This window comes from Aotus nancymaae, unplaced genomic scaffold, assembly GCF_030222135.1.
Source record: "Aotus nancymaae isolate 86718 unplaced genomic scaffold, 86718_ANA_hifiasm-v0.15.2.pri h1tg000036l, whole genome shotgun sequence".
Lineage (NCBI taxonomy): Eukaryota > Metazoa > Chordata > Mammalia > Primates > Aotidae > Aotus > Aotus nancymaae.
The window spans coordinates 2,211,287-2,232,171 of NW_026988450.1; positions in this window are offsets into that span (position 1 = coordinate 2,211,287).

A 20,885-nucleotide genomic window follows, 5' to 3' on the forward strand; every position below is an offset into this window, starting at 1 on the left:
AGAGTCAAATAGTACATGTTCTAACTTATAACAGGGAGTTAATAATGTGTACACATGCAGATATGGAGTGGAAAAATGGACATTGGTGACTGAGAAGGGTGGGGACAGGTAAGAAATTACCTTAATGGTTATAATGTACACTATTAGGGTGATGGTTATACCAAAAGCCCAGACTTCACCCCATGCTACATATCCATGTAACAAAGTGACACTTGTACCCCCTAAATCTATAAATAAATAGAAGAATGAAATACCACTACCTACCCATTAGAATAGCCCAAATCCAGAACACTGACGACACCCAATGCTAGCGAGGATGTGGAGCCATAGGAACGCTCATTCATTGCTGGTGGGAATGAACACTGTTCAGTCACTTTGGAAGACAGTTCAGCAGTCCCTTACACAACTCAACACAAACTTGCCATAGGATCTAGCAATCGTGCTCCTTGATATTTGACCAAAAGAACTGAAAAGTTACATCCATGATACAGGCAGGAGGCACAGCACTCTCCTAGACAGATAGAGGAGGGTCCCTGGAGAATCTCTGACCTGCCCAGGTCATTGTGCACAGGTGTTTTCCTAAACATGCCCACAGTGAAAAATTCCATTCTTTAACACGTGCATAGTAAGGGAAATAAATCAATGTGGAGTGACTCACATTAAGGGCCCACGTGTGCGCCAGAAGGATGGGGTGGCATCACCAGGAATTTGCTCCTTATGCAAGGGAGGAGACTGGCCTCTTCATTCTTGTGTGTGGAAGTCCTGGTATTCCGTTGTGACGGGGAAACCTGCTTGGGGAACCCCTCTCTTTGAATGCCCAGTCATGACAGGTGTATTATGAACAGAGCAGGGCCTGGGGGAAAACCTGATACCCTAAAACTTGGGACTAATACATTCCATCTTCATAACAGACTCCATCTTCCTCATATTCTACGTGTCATGTACCTAGTTTTTCCTAGTCATGAGACAGGAACCTGGATTTAGCTGAAGTAAGGAGCAAAACTCCTGCATTATCCATACAAAAACGTGCACTTGGATATTTATAGTTGCTTTATTCATAATTGCCAAAAACTGGAAGCAATCAAGATGTCCTTCAGTAGGTCAACAGATAAACTGTGCTACATCCAGACAAGTGGATATTATTTGAAATGAAAATAATCTATCAAGCCATGAAAAGTCACAGAGAAACATTAAGTCCATGTTACTAAGTGAAAAAAAAAAAAAAAAAACAAACAATCTGAACAGCTACCTACACAGGAATCCAGTTATATGATATTCAGGAAAAGGCAAAACTATGGAGATAGTGAAAGAATCAGTGGTTGCCAGGGGCTGGGTGTGAGGGAGGGATGAACAGGTGAAACACAGAGGGTTTTTAAGGCGTTGATATTATTCTGTACAATACTCTGAAGGTTGCGAGATGTCATTATACATTGTCAAAAGTCAGAATATGCAACACCAAGAATAAACCTTCCTATAAACTATAGAGCTTTAGTTGATAATCTATCAACATTGTCTCGTAAATTGTAACCAATGCAGCATACTAATGCATGATGTTAACAAAAGAGAAAACTTGGGGGAAAATACAAGTTGAATTGAAATTATCTGTATTTTTTTCTTATTTTTCTGTAAGCCTAAAACTGCTTTTAAAATAATTTTTTGAAAGCATGTAGAAGCCATTCTAGCTCACAAGCCACACGAAAGCAGGTGGTGGACCAGATTTGGTCCTGTTGTAGATCCTGGCAGACTTAGCAAAGAGGCTTTGGGGCCAGATGGAGTCTCCTTAGTAGAGTACTTTAATAAGGTCAGGTACCGGGTCTGTGGCCATTAATTCAGCAAATGTTCTCCTTTCTGTTTCAATTAGAAAAGATGATTCAAAGTGGTTTTTATCCATGAGAAATGAAAAACATTGTTCATTTAACTCAGGGCTAGATTTAGTCTTCTACTGCCATCATAATGTAGTCTGAAGGGTTTGGGCCATCTGGTCTTCCCAAAGGCAGCTCTCAGATCCGTTGTATTGATAGCATCGATTGTATAGAAGGAACAAGACCTGAATAGTACCCTGGAGGCCCTGGTGAAAAACCTGTGCCCAGAGGGTAGAGATAAGCCCTGCAAGGATTTGAGGACTTCATCAATGAAGATTTAAGGGCCCTAGGGGTCAGCAGTATGCCAGGATATTCCCTTCACAGTAAAGGACAATATGTTGTATTTTTTTACCCATAAGATAGAGAAGGAAGCGCACTGCGACAGGGCTTTGTGGATTCTAGGGGCAGCACATTGTAGCTCTAGAAATATTGCTCTGGACGGAGAGGGCTGCCAGCCTTGTATGGGACCTGAAGGAGGGAAGGGCACTGTTGATGCTATCTGCTTCTTGAGACAGGTGACCTAGCCAACACCATGGCATTGGAGGAGAAAATAGCGGACCTTACTTAGGCCCCAGTGGGAGAGTCACAGTGCAGGCCTGGGGTCTAGGCATTACATCCATCCAGAATTACACGCTTCAGAAAACATCTTTGGGTGGGTTCCTAGGCCCTTGTAGAAACGGGTCACTTGCCCATGTAGTACAATGTACCCATGCATGTGGAGCTGCCCATTTTGAGCTGGGTCCTGTCAAACCTGGTAAGTTGTCAGGCCCAGAAGCAGTCCATTGTAAGTAAAAGATGGCATAGCCCAAATGTATGTAAGCAGAGTGCACAGACACACCGCATGAACTTTAGACCTTCTACCCCAGTGCCCCTAGCCCAGCTAGTATCTGTGGCCATATAGGGCAGAGTTCTCATACGTAGGTCAGAAGAGAAGGACAACGCCCTGCACTTGGTTTGAAGATGGGTTGACTTTTGTGTAGATGTAAACTGAAAATAGATAGGGATGCACTGCAGACACGTGCAGAAGTGACCCTGAAAAAGAGGAAAGGGGGAAGTCTTCCCACGGGTGGAACTGTGAGCAATGTACCTGGTCATACACTTTTGTGGAAAGTGAAGTGGCCAAAGACTCCATGGACATTTCTGGACAGTAGCCAATTATCTGGCCATGTGATACGGGGCCTGCAAAAAAAGAGAAATTACTAGAGAACAAAAGAGTCTGGGATAAAGGAATGTGGAAGATACAAGGTGGGAGGTGGAATACAAAGGGGAAAAGTGCTCATATCCTTTCCAGGATGTTTGCTAGAAAGCATCTGCCTTAGAGGAGGCACTGAATGACCAAACGTACACTACGACGTGACCAGCTGATATTAGCCAGCCCTTGTCATCACCCTCGCCAGGCCTGGCACTATGGACACAGGAGCTGAGCAGAAGGATGGAGCTGCATAAGCACCCAGCCCAGTGCTGCCTTGAGTGTTAACCTTCCTGCAACAGAGGCCAATGCTGGGTCTCCAGTGTGACACAGCTCTTGAGGGCACCAGCTGGCCTGTTGATGGTAAGTTAGCTACATTGTGCTGGGATCACATTCCTCCTGAAAAGGACGTATAGATGGAGCTCCACCACCTTCCTCCCATTTTTTTCTTACATACATTTTCCATAATACATTTATTTCCTGTTAAGAACTGTCTTGATGCCTTTACTTCTCAGAGGCTCTGAACTAACAAAATAGGGGAGAAAAGAACCCATCCCAGCATATTTTAATGAAGTCAGCAATGCCCTGAGGCCAAACTCTGACAGATACAAGAAATGAGACGCACAGGACAACATTTTTACAAATATACATGAACAAAATCCTACTAAATTAAATATCAAATATCATCAACGAAATCCTACCAAATTAAATCACACAATATAAAAACAGAAAAATACATCAGAATTTAGTGAGATTAATTCCAACAACATAAGGTTTGTTCAACATTGGAAATTAATAAAAATAATACCCCACATTAGCAGAGTAAAAAGGAAGAAACATATAATCAACTCAACAGATGCAAAAAGTCATTTGACTAAATTCTATAAGCATCCATGATAAAAAATGCTCAGTGCATTGAGATAACTTCCTCAAGTTGATGAAGGGCAGGTACAAAAATCTGCAAGTAAGATAATACGTAATGTTGAAGCACTGAGGTCTCTCACCCCAAGAGTGAAAATAAGGTGAGGATGCCCACTCTCGTCCCTGTCCATCAGTGTCAAGGAAGACAGAAAATAGAGGTTAGAAAAATTTCATTAATAGATGACATGATTGTCTACATAGAAAATCTTAAGGAATTGAGAGAGAGAGAGAAAAAAAAAGCCACCGTAGAATAATAAAAGCCATTCCGCAAGTTAACAGCTTACATTGTCAAGATAACAAATTCAGTTGTATTTATATAGCAGCAACAACAAATAAGAAAATTAAATTTTAAGAGATACCATTTACAATAGCATGAAAAACCCTAGCCCAGTAGACATTAATTTTGTAAAATTTTGTATATCTCTATATTGAAAGCATCAATGAATTTATTTAAATTTAAAAAGGATGTATATCTTTTTTATAAATTATAAAATTCAATATTGCTGAATTGTCTAATGTACCAAAATTTATTTTAAAATCAATGCAACAATAATCAAAATCCTTACAGGCTTTTTATGTTTTATTTTTGTGGTAGAAGTTCACAGCATGATTCTTCATGAAAGAACCTGAAATTAATCTCTAGAAAATAATTTTGAAAAACAAGAATTACATTGAAGGACTTACACTTACTGATTTCAAGAACTTTCTAAAGCTACAATAATGAAGAGACTCAAATAGTGATATACAGATAGATGCATTTTTTAATGGAGCAGAATATACAGTCTGGAAATAGATCTGAACATATACTGTCTATTGATATTTCTCAAAAGAGCCAAGATAATTCAATAGGGAAAAGATTGTCTTCTTTACAAAATGTAACTATTTCTTATAAAATTAAGCATTCAGTTGCCATCTGACCCATTATATCCATTCTGAGGAGTTTAATGACGATAAACAGAAACATATGTCTGAAACGAGACTTGTGCATGAATGTATAAAGATTTCATTCATAAAACCCCAAATCTGGAGTAACTCCAATGTGCATATGTGCATACCCAGGTGAATAAACACACAGTGGCATAGCCCTGCCATGAAATGCTGCTTAGCAATGCTAAGTAACAAAACACTGGTATGAGAATGGCCCTCTAAAACTTTGTGTTGTGTAAAAGCAGCCGGACACAACAGAGGATGTACAAAATTGTATATTTGTGTTGTATCTCCAGAAGGCACACTAATACACTGTGGTTGAAAACAGAGCAGTGGTTTCCAGGGCTAGGCATAGGTGTAATTATTGAAAGAGTCAGGAGGAAAGCTTCTGGGATCACAGAAATGTTTGTTGTCTCAATGGACGTTGTGTTTATAGGATATACGTATTTGTCAGAATCAACAGAAATGTAGTTAAAATGCTTTATAATTGTTTAAAAATTTATCAATCAAGTTGATTGTTTGAAAAATAACTAAACATATGTACTCCATATTTCTCAAATATCTATTTATGGGTAATTACATAGTAGGACAAAACCCCATGATCTATAATATTTCTATTATTTCTGTTGGGAACACCTCCAAACTGGAAACTACTCAAATGCACAGTAACAGTAGCATGCAATCTATTGCACATCATGGTGACTATAAGTAATTTAAAAAAGCATTGTATGCTTGAAAAACTGCTCAGAGAGTAGATTTTAAGTGTTCTGACCACACACACACACACACACACACACACACACACACGACATAATGCTGAAATGAACATGGGAATGCAGAAATCCCTTTGACATACTGTTGAAATACTAATTTCAATTCCTCTGGATATACCCAATTTGTATAATTTTATAACAGTTTTTTTACACATTCATACCCATAAGTGAGATTCCTAGATCATGTGGTGGTTCTATTTTCCAAAATGTCTGTTCTGATTTACACTCCTGCCAACAGTGTACAAGAGTTCCCTTTCCACTGCACCCTCACCAACACTTACTATCATTGTCTTTTTGATAACAGTCATTCTGACAGGTGTGAGGTGATATCTCACTGTGGTTTTAATTTGCATTTTCCTGATGATTAGTGATAATGAGTATTTTTTCATACAACTGCCAGTTTGATGTTTCTTTTGAGAAGTATCTGTTTAGATTCTTGCCACTTTTTACTGTTTTTTTTTTTTTTTTTTGCCTTCTTGATTGACTTTTTTGAGCTCCTTGTATCCTTTGCATATTACCCCCTTATCAGTTGTATGGTTTGCAAATATTTTTTCCCAATTCATGAGTTGTTTATTCACTCTGTCGTTTCCTGTGCTGTGAAGAAGCTTTTTAATTTGACATAATCCCACTTGTCCATATTTGCTTTTGTTGCCTGTGCTTTTGGATCCCTATCGAAGAAATCATTGCCCAGACCAACCTCATTTACCCATGCCCCATGCTGCGCCCATATTCATCACAGCACTATTCATAGCAGGCAAGATGTGGAAGCACCTAAATGTCCATTGATAAACAAATGTGAGATATATCTATAAATGCAATGGAGTACTATATGGCCTTTAAAAGTAGGAAATTTTGTTCGTTTTGACATCATGGATGGAACTGGAGGACGTTATGCTAAGTGAAAATAAGCCAGGCACAGAAAGACAAATACTGTATGAACTCACTCACATGCAGCTTATATAAAAGTTGATTTCATAGAAACAGAGAATAGAAAAGTAGTTATCAGAGGCTAGAAAGGGAGTAGGGATGAGGAAAGGAGAGCAGTTGATCAAAGAGAACAAAGTTTCAGTTAGAGTGGAGGAAGAAGGTTTAGTGAATTATTGCACTGCATGGTGACCACAGCTAATAATAATACATTGTATCTTTCAAAACTGCTAAAAGAATTGATTTTTAACATTCCCACTACAAAAAAAATAAGTTTATGAGGTGACAGATATGTTAGCTTGATTCTTTCTACAATGTATATGTAAATAAAAACATCACATTATACCCCACAAATAAATGCAACAATTATTTGTGGATTAAAAATAAATTTTAAAAGTATGGCAGATAATGCTCATTAAATCATTTTATTTAGCCATTCCACAATATATACATATACTAAATCATCATGTTGTACAACAAAACTATACACAATTTTTTATCAATCAAAAAATAAAAAATACATAAAAGCAGTAGAGAGCATTAATAAATTGTGGTATATCCAACCAATGGCATGCTATGGCACAATGAGTATGACCAAACTACTGCTAATTGCAGTAGCATTGATGATTATCACAGCATCGTTTTGATTAAACAATTTACACACTAACTTTATACTGTACTATTTCAATTTATAAAGTGTAAAAATTATTAAATTAATAAAACTCAGAATAGTGGCTACATTAGGAATAGAGGCTGGAAGAGACAAAGAAGCGGCTTCCAGGATACAGATAATACTCCAGTATTTCAGTACAAATCTCATCTTTCCCCAGCTCCTTCTCAAATTACATTTTTAATGTTGCCTTCTTTGCCACATTAGTCATCATGTCCTGCCTGTTTGCACTTTCTTTTTCATTTCATGAAAACTATAAAACTGGTGCTAAAAAGTCATATTAGCAATGTATGCTGCTTTAAGGATATGTTTCAATATTTTGCATTTTTAGTTTCATCTGTTCAATAAAATTAAAATGTCTGCGGCTAGAAATCAAGTTTGCTACTTTATTCCCAGATTACTCAACATAGTATGAAGTACACAGCATTGGTGCAGAGTGGACGCATTAACACTGGGCTACCCCTTTCTCTATTGTCAGCAGGGCCCAGTGGTGTGTGGAGCATGAGTCAGGCAAAATGTGGGGTGAGAGGTCGGGTTCTTGGTGGCCGGCTTCCCCATCTCCACTCTCTTGGTGTCTGAGATGCCTGAAGGGAGCTTAGGTTATGCCTTAATGATGTTGTCACAGGGGTGTGACGGCATTCTGTTCTCTTCTTCCCAGAGGCAGAGGGAAAGAACACAGAGAGAGTTTAACACAGTGAGATCTTACACCCTCTCTTAGAGACCACAAGACAGGGAGAATAGGAGCCCCACTTTTACCAGAAATGTGTCAGTCAGGCTGGGGGAGCTGCTCTCACTCCAGCTGTTTGCAATCAAGCCATGTGAGTCAGTGCTCACATTTTTCTGGGATTATGTCAGTGTTGATAGAGGCAGGAGACACAGAAATTCTAGGTAGACAGGGGTGGGTCCTGGTGAAACCCCACCCTCAAGCCAAAAAGCCTGAAACTCATGGCCCAAAGTGAGAACTTTCATCCCTGTTTGCCTGCTCTCTCCTGATTGGGTCTTTCTAAATAATGTCTTTTTACCAGTCAAATATTGCCTTTTCCAAAACTAGCTATGGCCCACCCCACCCCATCTCCCAATACCGTGCCTATAAAGACCCCAGACTCAGTCAGCAGAGGGAAAAAAATGGCTTGACTAGAGGACGGCAAATTGACTTCAGAGGGACAGTTGGACTTCAGAGGAGAGATGGCTTAACTTCAGAGAGATGGCTTGACTTCAGCGAAGAGCCAGCCAGAGCTTGATTTCAGGGAAGAGCCAGCTGGAGAGTAAGTGGGGTGAGGCGGATAAGGAGAATTATGAGTAAATTTTAGAGTTATAAAAATGTTCTATGATTAGGTTGCAGTGGTAGTTGAATAGCTTTGTTATTGTATTAAAATGATTTAGTTGTATTTTAAAATAAACTTTATGATATTAAAAGTATACGTCAATAAAGCTGTAGAAAATGTAAATGAAAATTACAGAACTGAAAATAAAATAAAAACTAAAACTAGTTGTTTTATAATTAAAATGAAAAATTCACTGCATGATCTCAAGTGTAGAGTGGAGATTACAGAAACAGAATTAGTAAATGTGTAGACAAATAAATTTATTTGATCTGATCAAGAGAGACAAAATAGACTATTTTTTAAATGATAAAGAACAGTCTCAGAGGCCTTTCAGGTAATAGCAGTACAGTAAACTTTAGTATTTTTGCCATCACAGAAGGAGGGGAGAAACAGAATGTTACTTAAAAAAATGGAAGAAATAATGCTGGAAACTTCCAGAGACTGGAGAAAGACATACACTTACAGATTCATGAAGTTGAGTAAACACCAAATAAACTCAAATAAATCCACACCAAGACACATTATAATTAAACATCCAAAAATAAAAGCAGAGTAAAAATTAGAAAAAATAACACATTACTTTTAGGGAAGGCCATGTTGAATGACACAGAGCGTTTGCCAACTGAAACCATGAAGGCCATAAAAAAGTGGTGCAATGTTTTTCAAATACTAAGAAAATAAAAATGATTTTTTAAAAAAAATAATTTCAAACACAAATTCTATATCTGTGAAAAATGTCCTCTCCAAAATCAAAATAGACCAATAAAAAATTAGAGAACTTGTTGCAAGCAATGTGATACTTATAAAATTGGTTAAAGGGGCCAGGCACGGTGGCTCACATTACACTTACTACATTACAGTGTAATCCCAGCACTTTGGGAGGCTGAGGCAGGTGGATCATGAGGTCAGGAGATCAAGACCATCCTGGTTAACATGGTGAAACCCCATCTCTAGTAAAGTACAAAAAATTGGCTGGGCATGGTGGCATGCACCTGTAGTCACAGCTACTCAGGAGGCTGAAGCAGGAGAATGGGAGGCTGAGGCAGGAAAATCGCTTGAACCCAGGAGGCAGAGGTTGTAGTGAATGGAGATCGTGCCACTGCACTCCAGCCTGGGTGACAGAGAGAGACCCTGTCTCAAAAAAATAAAATAAAGAAAAGAAAAAAATTGGTTAAAGGAAGTTTTCTAACTAGAAAAAGAATAATATTAATGAATGAAGGCTTAGAACTTCAGATAGGAAAGAACAGGTTAATGTTTAAAAAATAGGGTTAAATGTAATCAAATAATTTATTTCTTACTAGTTATTTAAATCTTATTTGACCATAGAAGCAAGAATTTTAGCACATCTCACGTGTTGCTCAATGTATACAGAATAAATACTCATGGAATGATGTTTAAAAAGTATATATGGTGCTGGGAGGTGAAAAGAAATCAGTAGAAATAAGACTTCTATTTCAAAGTGGTAAAATACCAATACTGTAGACTGTGATAAATCATACAAGTAAATTTTGATACCATATCAAACACTAAACAAGTAACAGCATGTGACATCCGGTTGGATGGTCCCCAACTTACGATGGTTTGACTTAATCATTTTTTGACTTTACAGTGATGTGAAAGCCACATGCATAAGTGCACCCCTCAACTTACAATGGGGTTACTTGTTGATATCTGTATGGTAAGTCGAAGAGAATCCATACTAAAAAACACTACAGAAGTCAAGATATAATCCTAAAAGCAGTGTTCAAATATACCAAAGGAAGGTGGGAAAAGAGAGAATGAGAGGAATCAAACAGAAAACAAAATATAACAGACATAAACTGTAGCATATCAATAATTACCTTACACTTAAGGGTCAAAATACAGGAATTAAAAGACAGATATTATCAATGTGTATAAAAATCACTATCCATCATCTGCTATCAACAAGAAGATATCAACGAGAATCAGATATCGACAAGAATCTGCTATCATCAAATATGAGAAGGTAGGTTGAAAGTAAATGAACCAGAAAAACATATGCTGTATAAACATCAATTCTCTGAAAAGGCTGGTGTGATTATATGAATAAGAAATAAAGTAGAATTCAGAACAAAGGCAATGACTAGACATAGAGACTTTATATAATAGTAAAAGTGTTAATCCTCCAGGAACACATAATTATTGTAAATGTGTATATTCCAAACACAGGGCTAAAATGAAACAAAAATAATAGAGCTGAATAAATAAATAGATCCACAATTTCATAGGGAATTCAGCACCCTATTCTCAGCAGCAGAAAATCAGCAAGGATGGCTAGGAACTAAACAGTTTGCTAGGCATTAGCCAACAGGACCTGACACACGTAGAACAGTCTTCCCCAACGTAAGAGTTCACATTTTTACAAGCACTTACAGATCATTTGTCAAGAGAGACCATATGCTGGGCATAATATATACCTTGCCAACTTTAAAAGAATTGGATTCAGAGTATATTCTCTAAATGCAATGAAATCAGACTAAAAATCAATGTAAGAAAGACAACAGGAAAATCTCCATACAATTGGTGATCAAGTAGCAGACTTCTAAATAGCCCATGGGTTAAAAAGAAAGTCTCAAAGTTAATTTTAAAAATGCAAGTAATTGGTTGAAAATGAAAATGTAAGATATCAAAACATATGTGATGTATAATTTAAGCTCCTATCTGTCTCAAGAAGCCAGAAAAAGAAAGACAAAAATGAATCTCAAACATTTCTATACACTAATAATAAATCTGTGAAAATGAAAATTAAATATATAATGTCATTTATAATTCCTCCAAAGAAAATTAAGTACTTAGGTGTAAACAATACAGCATGTGCAGGAACTATATGTTGAAAATCACAAAATGTTGATGAAAGAAATTTGTTTAAAATCTTAAGTAAATAGAGACAGTCTGTGTTTATGGATTGGAAGACTAAGCCTAGTAAAGCTATCCATTCCCCCAGACTGATAAACAGGTTTAATATCAGCAACGTTGGTACACTACCAATATGCCAGTAAGATTTCTTTAAAGATAGACACATGAATCCAAAAATGTATGTGGAAATACTAAGGAATAGCTCTGGAATAACGAAAACTATAATGGAAAAGAAGAATACAGTGTAAAAAGTCACTATATTCAATACTAAGCCCTACATTTAGCAAAAATAACCAAAATAATATGGTATTGCAAAGGGATAGTCCTATATATGCATACATACACGTTCAGATCATTGAAATGGAATTCAGATCCTAGAAATAGCTCCACACAAAGACAATGAACAGAATTTTGACAGTGGTACAAAAACCATCAAAGGAGACGTGACAGCCTTTTCATCAAATGATGTTAGAGCAATGGGACATCCATAGGCAAATATATAAACCACAACGCATATTCACACCTCATCCAAATTAAAACAAATCACAGGTTTGATGTAAAATATAAAAACCTTTAACATTAGGGAAAGACACAGAAGTTCTTCAGGAATCTAGGCCTATTCAGAATTCTTAAATTTGACACCAAAAGCATAATCCATAAAGGAAAAAGATGATAAATTAGACTTTAATGAAGTTAAACACTCTTGTTTCCCAAAAGCCCCTGTTAGGATGCAACATGTGAAACTACAGAGTTAGAGTTGTTTCTCAGCATTAATATTCTTTATTAATTTTGCTTTTTCTGTAAATGTATACAGTAGTAAATCTTCCAAACATTTTTGTTTGTTTATTTTTACTTGCTCTATTTCCTGTATCTTGTAAACTCCGTCTAGATTGTCTTCTCTATTTGTTTGATTGCTGATTGTGTAACTGGGGGGCAGGAGCTGGGCTGCAGGGGTCCTAAAGATGCTCACTGTTCCTGGATCAGATGCGTTTTCCCAGGCCCTTGGGCCTCACTCACCCAAGAATGTGAGAGGGCCCCGGTAGTGTGGTGAGCTTGTTCAAGTAAATATCAGACCCAAAGAGTTTTGCAGAAAAGCGATTTATTAGGCAGAGAGATAGAGAGAGTGAGCTCCCACGCTGTCATGGGAGGGGATCCGGAGATGGAGTCTGCACAGGTAAAAAGAGAGAGAGAGGGCTCCCACGCTGTCGTGGGAGGGAATTCCAGAGAGCGAAATCCCCATAGGTAAGGAAGTAGGGAGAATTTAACCCTGGGGGTTACTCCCGCCCCATTCAAGTTCTCCTCCAGTGAGAGGAGCTTTTCCAAACTTCCCCTGGAGTGACTGAGCTTCGACTTTGATGCTGGATGGCTGCCTGGCTCGCAATAGAGCCCCTCCTTCCAAAGCTTTTGGTGGTCTCTTTAGACAAAGGAAGCTCGCCTGGGCTGGCTACCTTCCAGAGCTTACGGGAAAGTCAGAGAAGAAACTCTAGGCTCCCAGATGGGCGGGGATGGATAGAGGACTGGCCCTGGGAAGTCCTTGCCTTTGAAACCACGCCCCTTGTGGATCCGAGAAGAGAAGTTAACAAAATCCCTCACTTGCAAGAGAGTGTTTGGAAAGTAAAACTTTTTCAGTCTTCCATGCCTAAGGACGTATTTGTTTTGCATTTCTATTTAAAGTTTATGTTAGCTCAGCATAAAAATATAAATTCGGAGTTGTTTTTCTTCTATTGAAAATATAATTTATACTCAGTTATTATTTTGTCAGATACTTCCTCCTACTTATTTTTGTGTGTTTATGAGACTATTATTAAAAAAGATGTTGACATTTGGTTTCCATCTTTATAGTTTTTTCCATTTCTTATTTTGTTCCTCCATGGTATCTTTTAATTAATGTTTCTACCTGACATCTCAGCTTTTTTTATACATTCCTCCATTTTGTTCATTGTGCTTCCTGCAAACGATGCTAGTCTGTAGGTTGTCTTTCTCCCGATACTAGCTATGCTCGTGAGGCGACTCCTTACTTCTCTCTGATGGGACATGATTCTTGGGGGCACTATCACCTAAGCTGGTGTGACAGCCTGACTCCCAGTGATCTACCTGATGGATCTGGGGCCTAGAGAATGAGGAGTAGCACATCCAACAGCAGCATTAAAATCTGCAGCTTCATAGTGTCGTTTTTGTATGGACGAAAATGAGGTTAGCTAAAAGGAGCAGGAGATATTACAAGACAAAATTTTCTTACCACTTACAAGGATTCAGACTTTGTACTGTTGAAATGCAAGAAGATTTTCTTATCTGTAAATATCAGCACTTAGTCTTGCTCGACCGTGTCTATAACATTTTATCATTGGAATAATGAAATTCTTATTCTGTACACGCATACTTTATATGACCCTTCATATCTGAGTTATTTGCCACACAAAATAAGTCTGATAAAATAGAACTGCCAAATCTGATTTTCTGTAAATATGATGTGGGAGATAAATTAGAAGATAGAAAATGAATGCTTTATAACATTTCCAAGTTCATTTTTCTTTCTTATGTTTCTAGCTAGTTTGTTAAATCAACCACAGAAGAGGCAACACCTCAGTCTGAAGGCAGGATCACGGCCCCAAACCCCAGGAGCAATGTTCCTCCATGCACAATAGAAACAGACACGAAAACATTTCAAATAGAAAATGTGCTTGTTCTTGTGATTTTTGTTACAATATTGTTATAAGAAGGTATACTATCATGGGTACATTAAATAAGTCTTTTTCTCTTTTGTTATCTTAACTGACTGCTCTTTTCAGGTTTTCTGAACATGAGATACTTAGTTTTCAAGACTAGCTTCTTTCCTTGTTTCTCTTTGTATATGTACCTGGCCTGGGAGATTTTGCCAATTTAGGGATGTAGGAGGGACACTCTATGGTAATATAAAAGAGGCATGTATGAGGAGAGAGGCATGCCACATATAATATTAAAACAAACAAACAAACAAACAAATGAGAGACAGATAAGCAACACAACCAAATGTACGATAGCAGAGATTTACGTTCTGTTCTGCAGCTTATTTATTCAACCAAAATCTGTTGAACATTAAAAATCTACCAGTCTTTCCCTCATGGAGTTAACACTTTCTTTATCATTTGGGCACAAAAGTTCACTATATATAAAGTTCTTTGTATGGTGTATGTGCATGTGTGTGTGTCATGTGTTAGCAAACAGTTAATAATGCAAAAAGGAACAATGAAAATTCGTCGTTATTGTAGAATCCAAGGCAGTTAACCTAACAGCTTAGCACAATGTTTTTAAACGATGTTTTATGGTGGATTGCAACAAAAAGCATTTTTTTAATAATAAAAAACTATGAAAGAAAAATAGTAAATTTCATGTTATAATAAGTATTTTAAAATTAAGTTTTACTGTTATATGTATGTTTGTTCATACTGAGAAGTGGTAAGTACATCTGTAAGTGTATTGTGGTTACGGCACACTAGCACCAGAGTCACTGAATGGCAAGCTATGGTGCATGTTACGCCGAAGACATTTGGATTTCTAGTGCAAAACCTTTTAACGAGGATTATTTCCTCTTGCTATTATTGTTATAATTCTGATTATTGAATCTGTTGCAATATATCATAATTTTTATGGAGTAAGCAAGCAATCTTACAGAGCATTTACTACTAATACAAATCTATTAATCAGTTAAATGTCATTAGTAATTCCAAAAATGTTAAGAAACAGAATCAACCATATTAATTGATAGAGATATTCCTAAATGTGAGATAAAACAATTTAAAAGGTACCTAAAATAATTAACTGGAGTATTAGCACATGCTACTGGAAAGCACATGGATATCACAATGTGATGATGAGAAGATTTTGATCTAGATGTCCCATATGTTCTTATAATACTTTTGACTTTGTAACCATTACAAAAGTGCTTGAATGCTGATAATTCCAAATATTTTAAAATATTGAGCGTTTACTGTGAGACAATAATCAGTATTTATATGGATTATTTTAGTTAATACTTACAAATTTTATGAAATTGGGATTGTTTGTGCGCTAATTCAGATGAAGTGACTGGTGTGGCATACCTTGAGACATACAGGAAAAAATATATATATACTATATGATCTCAAGCTGTACACCACAAGATCCTCTCTTATAATAATCTCTAATATCTTTTAAAGATTTAAAGATACACAAATCTATAGATATAAATTTTTCTTAAAAAGGACCAAATAATAAATAATTTATGCCTTTTGGACAATGTCGGCTTCTGTTGAAAAAAATCTGTTTTCTGTTTTTTAAACAATTTTTTAAACTGTAAAAATTATTCTTGATTCATGGGTCATACAAAAAGAAAGGTCATGGGGTGGATTTAGGATAAAGGGAATAGTTTACTGACTCCTAAGACAGAAGTCAGTAAACCTCTACTATGTAGAGAAACATCATACTGCATAGAGAAAATTTTGGCATTTATCACTGTTGTAAAATTAATTCTAAAATGGGAAATAGTAAAGAGTCAGAGTGATTTAGCACCATCTTAAGATTCTTGCTTCTGATCATGATAGATGAAGTTACAGGATTAGCTGTGCCTGCCCAACTGAAACAACTGAAAAGCCCTATACAATATACAAAATACTAGCTTTTCAATATGCTGAACATAAAGCAAGGAAGGATAGTTACCTCTGAGATATGGGAATCTACGTGTTTGTGTCGAGCACCATGATGGCAGCCACTTCCTAGAGAAGTTTCTAGTCTGGGATGCAGGAGTGTGTGAGCCCCTGCTACTCTTCCAAGATGCAGGAAGGGGAAAACCAGGTAAAAGTGAGTCTTGCTAGACTTATAGGGCCAGGCATCAGCAAGGAGAGAGCTAGAAAGAGAGCCAGCCCTGGAAATTCGTAGAATCATCCCCCTGTCCCAACCAGCTGCCCCTGCCTAAGTCTTCACTTGAGGAATGATCAATGAATGTCTGTGAGGAAATCACCTGAAGTCAGAGAAAGAACCCCCTAAGAGGATTAGAAGGAGCAACAGCAGGAGCTTACGTGGGACTATCACAAACCTCATCATTTATGATGCATCTGGTAATGCTAACCTCAGCAAACTTTTTCTCTGAAGAGCCAGAGACTAAATATATTAGGTTTTGAGGACTATGCAGTATTTTACACAAGCCTTTAAAAAATGTAAAAATTATTTTAGCTCACAGGCTACAGAAACAAACCTAAGCCAAACCATCAAGAACACTTGTAGAACTATAGAAATACCCGGCACCCTCCAACTTAAATCAACAGAACCTGATACTCAAGCAAAAATGACTAAGCATATGTCACCCAAAAGACCACCAGGGTGGCTAAATAGTAGAAAGGAAAGCTTTACTGGAAATTTTCATTTACAGACAAGAAAGACAGTATCTGGCATGGATTGAAAGTGCTGTCTCTTCGCAGAGGGAAGGGATGGGTTAATTTATGAGTGTTATGCCTCATCAAGTTCATATTATACAATTGAGTTATACGTATTTTGCAGGTAAGGAGAAAAACTACATATTTGTGAGAGGAAGTGAGTGCATGTGCAATGAGTAAACATGTATGTAATATACATTCCATGTTCAGTTTGGGCAGGGTTTTAGTGTTAAAATGAAGTGGAATTTGGCTCTTTATATCAAAAGATGAACCATAGGACACAAAGTCTGTGCATAGTCTCTACAACCTACTGAAACTGATGTAAGCTTTGAGTTGCTTATCAGAAAAGAATGTTTGTTAAGGCCAGTCCTCCACCCAATCAGAGCTGTGGTGGTCTGGGTTCTAAATCAGATGGGAGGAGTCTGATAGTTCCTATTCTTAGGGATTGCAGCAAGAGTGTGTTTTTGTTTGTTTGTTTGTTTCTTGTAGCTGTAGGAATTTAGAAATTTGCCATGCCAGCCAGGCCCTGAATCCTTGACCCATAAGTAACCTTTAAAAAAAAAAATTTATTTTAACCATAAGGTTCGTCTTAGCCGATGACAGTGAATCTCAGATCAGACATGAAAAAAAGCTGAAAAACACAACCAAAAATTGGAAGAAAAATCAATCAATAGAAAATGATCAAAAAGTGGCACACATGATTGAAATAGTTGACAAAGTCATTAAAAGAGTTATTGTAATTGTGTTATATACATTCACGGGGTTGGATGAAAAACTGTCATGTTACCTGAGAAGATAAGATAGATAAAAAACTTGAATACAGTTCAAGAGACAAAAACAAACATATTTAAAATAAGAAAATATACAAGGTAAATAGAATAATCAGTAGATAGTCATAGTAAAGAGTAGTGTCCTTGAGGATATGGTAATAGAATACAGTAATAGAAAGTATTCAAAATGAGGTAACAATTCTGAAAATAAATAAACAGAGCAACCAGGCATGGTGGCTCATGCCTGCAATTCCAGCACTTTGGGAGGCTGAGGTGGGTGGATCACTTGAGGTCAAGAGTTTGAGACCAGCTTAAACAGCATGGAGAAACCCCCTTGCTACTAAAAACACAACAAATTAGCCAGGAGTGGTGGCTCATACCTGTAGTCCCACCTACTCGGAAGGCTGAGGTGGGAGAATCACTTGAACCCAGGAACAGAGGTTGCAGTGAGCCGAGATCGGGCCATTGCACTCCAGCCTGGGTAACAAGAGTGAAACTCAGTCTCAAAAAAATTTTTAATTTAAATAAAGCATCAGTGTATTGTGAGACAAGACCAGGCGGACTCGAATTTGTGCAAACGAATGTTCCAAAGAATATAAGAAAGAAGGAGGGATGCAAAAGCTATTTGAAAATATAATGGTCAATATTTTGCACATTTGATGAAGGCTGTAAACCCACAAATCCAAAAAATTCAACACAACTTAAGCACAAGAAAATTGGCAGGGGTGGGGGGAGGGGCGCTATATCAAAGGAAATTGTAATCTCACTACTTAAGAGCAGCAATAAATCAAAATTTTAAAGTCACCTGGAAAAACGATATTATGCACACGGAACAAACATAAGAATGACAGCAGACCTAGCATCAAAATAATTTAAGCCAGAATGAGCTACACGAAAAGAAAAAAAAAAAAACAAAAACAAAACAAAAGGAAACACTGACTCTCAGCAAAGCAAGAGTCTTGCTAACAGGTTTCTTGCCTTGCGGACTGAATTCCAGGTACATATGGACCCCTGCTTGAATCCCAGAACAGGAGAGGCCAAGCCCCTCCCCCTGCAAATTGCGTGAACTTCCCGAGGCTCCACCTCAGGGCTCACTCCTCCCAGTGCACAGGCCGGTAGGAGGTTCTGCCAGGGAGTCCTTTTTACTTGGCTGTCTCAAAATTATTAGTGAATAACAGAAAGGTACATTTTGGAATCTACAAAAGAATTGGTAGAACTAATAAGCATATTTAGGACGTTTGCAGTATACAAGATCAGTACACGGACCTCAATTGTATTTCCATAATATTAGCAAGAAAACATCAGACATAGAAATTTTAAAATAAAACTACTTGCAATAACATCAAAAATCCTAAATATTTGTTTGACTGAATCTGACAAAAGTGAAAGATCTATAGACTGACAAATTGAAAACCCTGCTATGAGAAAGTAAGGGAGAGCCAAATAAATGGAGAGACGGCCTTTATATATCATGAAACGACTCAGTATTGTTAAGATGCCAGTTCTTTTCAAATTAATGTACTTACTCATTGCCACCCTGGGCAAAATGGCAATGGGCATAGTTAGTGAAAGTTGAGAAGCTAATTCAGAATTCACATGGAAATGATGAGGACCTAAAATGACCATAACAACTTTAAATATAAAAGAACAAAATTGGAAAAATTCCATTAATTGGGGCATTCAGAACTTATTATAAATCTACAATAATCAAGACAGTGTGGTATAGAATAACATACTGCTAATAACTCAATGGGAACAGAATAAAGATTTCAGAATAAAGCATGCATACGGGGTCAACTAATATTCAAAAGGGGCTAACAACTCCGATTATAGCACAATTCTCAAAAACCATGCTACGATCATCAGATATCCCTACACAAAAACGATGAACTTTAATCCATAAGTTGTACGATAAAAATTAAATAAATTAGAGTCTAAATGTGAAACGGATGAGAAAACATAAAAGACAAACTCTGTGAACTTGGGTTAAGAAAAATTTTTTTAGATATGATACTGACACCAAAAATTTGTATCATACTTTTTCAGACAAGTACACATCCTAAGTATGTAACTGAATAAAATATTCATGAGTCTAAAACTAATATATCCTATAAGATATGGAACAAAAAAGACAAAATTAAATATGTAACAGCTTTTGTATGTATACCCTTTAAAAATCATGCATGCTTCAATAAATTTAAGTGGTGTTATATCTGTAATCATACACCACTCCTGCTTACTTTCTTGTTTTTATAAACTCATTTCGCAAATATTTTCTGCAATTGGAATCAGAAAACTGTTTTGAAGAGATTGAGGTTTATATTTGCAAATCTCCCTAATGGCACAAAATGTCATATAAATGCTAATTTTTTTAGGTATTTATTAATTTTAAAGCAAATCTCAATAACTCCTAGCATTTTAGAAAAACTTCTTAACACAAAAATTCAATGTTCATTTTCAACATTAATTAATCTGCAAATGTGCCTAAGAAGTAAAAAAATGAGTGTGTTAAACCAGTACTCCCAGTGCCTAAAGCACTCACTCTTAGTTAACAAGGCAGCTTTGGAAATTATTAATTCCTGTAAGCTTATGAGTGCATCACTCAGGATGCTGGGAAAGGAACTTGCTTATTTGCGCTCTAGACATTCAAAACAAGCAATTTAGAACTCGCAAAAGACTGTTTTAATTATTAGAAATTTCAGGATCTTGATTTATTATTTTATCCTGTGATACCATTTATTTTAGTGGTTAGGCAGGAATTTGGACTTCATTAAATACAAGCCTTTTTACTGGTGTTATTTTATGTGTACACAATTACTTGATTGTGGTGATCTGTTAGTTCAATTCATTATTTTAAATAGTAAATGGACATGTGTTTGTATTGTGTAGTGTGTGTTAAACAGTATTCAAAAGGCAAATGTATTGAAAATAAGTCTTTCTGTTCTGTTTTCAAATCACTGTTCCTCTCCTCTGTGATTTCCCTCACAGATGGTCACATGCTGAAAACTGTTCTCCAACTAGCTTGGATCTTCTCCCACGTAACGTGAAGGTCTTTCCTTATCAGTATATAAAAGCCTACCTCATTCTTTTTAGGTGACAAAGTATGGCTGTAGCATAATTAATGTAACTAGTCCCTGACTGAAAGGCAATTATGTCTTTTGAAATAATTTGCCAGCACTGCTTGTGCCTGGAATATTCCTGTGTATGTGTGCACACATGAGAAAACTGAAGATGTTTGAACCGGGGAATGAGTCTCTGTT